A 3,434-nucleotide genomic window follows, 5' to 3' on the forward strand; every position below is an offset into this window, starting at 1 on the left:
CGGCGAGTTGGTGCTTAGACTCGCCGAGTAGGGTCGCGGATTATCATGCGGGTTCGCGACTGGACTCGGCGAGTCCACGCTGTTTAATGAAACCCTAATCCCTCGGGTTTGGAGCCTATTTAAGGGAACTCATAGCCTCACATTGCGGCTACCAGTCCCTTGAGAGAACCCTAAGTGAGCTAAATCGTGTGTGAGGAAGGAGAGGCCATATTTGATCTTTCTATCATTGGTTTAGCAAGAAGAAGGTGATCAAGAGCAAGAGGAGGCTGAAGGAGGTGCGATTCTAGTGATTTCAGAGTTTAGAGACTTCATCTTGAGGTATTTATTTGGACCTTCTTCAGTTTTGGTGTTGATTCTTAGAGTTAGGGTTTTCTAACCCCTTTTGAGGATGGTTATGTGGAGCAATTGGTCCCTTCTCGAGTTTATGCTTTGGATCCGGACTCAAAGAGGTCCAGAGACCTTAACCCTTGGAGCTTTATGAGTTATTTTGGGAGCCATGAACTTAGAATGTCATTTTTGGGGCTAAATCACCAAATGATACCATCTAGATGATATATGAGTGTCAAGGTCTGAGCTTTACGTGATTATTGTGCTTGGGAAGGCCAGATCTATGGATTAGAGGAACAAATCCGACCTCAGGAGGTCAATGGAGTTTGTGCATGGCATGTACTCGCCGAGTTGTTCTTGAGACTCGGCGAGTTGAGTCAGGGTGGCCCCGCGATTCATGCTTGGTGACTCGTCGAGCAAGGGGAGGGACTCGACGCGCCAAGTGGGACTAAAAAGTTAGTGGACACGTGTAGACTCGCCGAGTCGCCAACGTGCACTCGACGACTTGGGTCAAAGTTTGACCGTTGACTTTAGTTGACTTTTAGGGTTTGGTCAACAATTGTACTTTTGGATCAGAAAGGGGTAAAATGGTCTTTTACCCTTCTGTGGATTTTAGGAAGGGGTGTAGTCTAGCCTTGAGAGTCATTAATGATTTAAATAATTTCCTTATGTGATTAGGCGGGGCTAGGTCGTTGTTTCGAGGTTCAGAGATACCAAGTTGTGACTTTCTGAGACATTCCCGAGGTGAGTCTTCTCACTATACATTACCTAGTATGGAAACCCTGAGCAGATCGGATGGTCTTATATGTTATGTGTTATGTGCTATTGTGTATATGTGTTTGTGATATATGTATGTTATGTGATATAGACCGGACCGGAGGGTCCAATGATATAGACCGGGCCGGAGGGTCCAACGAGACAAACCGGGTCGGAGGACCCAATGATACGGAACTGGAGGGTTCCGCTGAGACACACTGACCAAAGGGTCATATTGTAGCCTTGAGTGACGTATGTGTTGTATGTGGTATTTTGGGGAACTCACTAAGCATTCATGCTTACCGTGTTGTGTGAAATGTATTTCAGGTACCAGCGAGGATCGCGGGAAGGCGCCAACTTGATTGTACACATTGTTGAAGTATTTTTTTGAGATTATGGGGAGATGTTTTTGATTACTTATATTTTGAGATGAATGTTTATGATTTGAGATACATTTTGATTTTATTATGAAATATGAAATTTGAAAAATTTGTTTTGAAAAAAAAAAATCGGCGTTACATTTTGTGTTCAACCCGTGAGTTGATGAGTTTTGGGTTTTAACATGTTGGTTTTTGGTTGTAACTCATTTTTCAGTAAATCTTTATAACTTAAAAAATAAAACAAATTTAGCAACCTAGATTAAATAAGCTAATTTCAACACCAACACATCATCAAATGTATGTTGCTTAAAGTTTACAATAACCAAGTTTAAGAACAACAAAGTTTAACAAATATTTAGAAACAAAACAAGTAGTAAACAATCAGGTAATAATCTCGTTTTCACTAAAATAGCAACACAAACCATATATTTGGTATAACTTAGTACTAAAATCCACCTCATTTTGCATTTAACGTATATTACATTTGACATATGTCAAGTTATAGCATATTATTGAAAAAAATGTAATAATCTTTGGTTGGGTCGGCTTCAAACCCGACGGGGGGGTTGGTTTGAAGTACTGAAACCGAACCCAAAATCCATTTTTTGGTTTTTAAAAAATTTAAACCCAAACCCAATGGTTTGGATTTGGTAACAGTTTCTCGGTTTCAATTTTATGGGTTATTGAATTTTAAAAAATATAATTGCTCTCGTAAGATATTTAACACATTCATTTGCTTCAGTATCCCATTTGAGTTAAAAAAATATTTCCACTTTTTTATTTTATTTTTATTTATTTATATATATATTTTTTAAGATGACAGGTCGAATTAAAGAAAGTCGCATAAACAAATATAATTGCGTCATGATAAATCATAAATGTATTCTCTTTTTCAAATAAAAGCTCAACTAGAACATTCGTGATTTCCGATTCTCTCCCTAGTCCCTAATTAGGTTCATAAAATTCCAAACTTCTTTTTGAAATTGTTTTCTTTATAAGCATCACTAAATTGTCTTATTCTCCTCTTTAGGCAAGAAAGAAATTTGAAGCACGAAAGAACTGCTTTTTAGCGGTGAAAATAACCTATATTCCGTAGAAATTGACGCTGCATACAAACTTAAGATGATATAACACGAAACAAATGGGGTTGAATAAAATTTAATTTGTATAAATAGTATGTGTATGGCAAAACTTATGGGTAACAGGTAACGTTTTGTTAAATGCTACGTAAGATAACTTTTAAATTTAAATCGTTTTGTTTAAATTAAATGCTAAAAACTTGTTGTGTCAAACAGAACGTTTTGTCAAACACTAGAAACCAGAAGCTATCAAACGCTCCGTATTAAATACGCCTATAAATGGTTTGACATAACAAAGTATACAAGTTAAATGAATAAGGATAGAATAAACTATCAAGTTGTTTAAGTCGTTTAGTGTTTTAGTTTGATCTAACACGATATATATATACAAGGTTTAAATCCATAACCCGCTAACTTGACATGCACCCAACATCTAATAAATGAATTCTAATAAAAAAATTAATCCGGGTTTAAGCAAACCGGTAAGACCAGGTTTAATGATTTTTCAACCTGTTAAATGTCTTAACCCGATACAAACATGTTTGTCCTGTCTAAAAGAACTTTCAGGTTAACAATTGGGTTAATATTTATAAATATATCTCATTTATACGTGATCATGTTGTTTTGATTGTATATATTAGGAAGTAAAGCGGATAAATAGCAAAATCAAAAGCATACAAGACACAATATTTACGTAGTTCGGTCAAGGTGACCTACATCCATGAGCATGATGGAGTATTCTTTATTTCAAAATTCTCAAACAGAGGTTACAAGTACAATTTCACATAGATTCGCCTAACACTTTAGAATTACAAACACCAAAATGACTTAGCATGCATCCCTATTTATACTTGAGGGATCAGACCTAAAACCCTAATGAGCTAAGCCTATT

The sequence above is a fragment of the Lactuca sativa genome, chromosome 8, assembly GCF_002870075.4.
Source record: "Lactuca sativa cultivar Salinas chromosome 8, Lsat_Salinas_v11, whole genome shotgun sequence".
Lineage (NCBI taxonomy): Eukaryota > Viridiplantae > Streptophyta > Magnoliopsida > Asterales > Asteraceae > Lactuca > Lactuca sativa.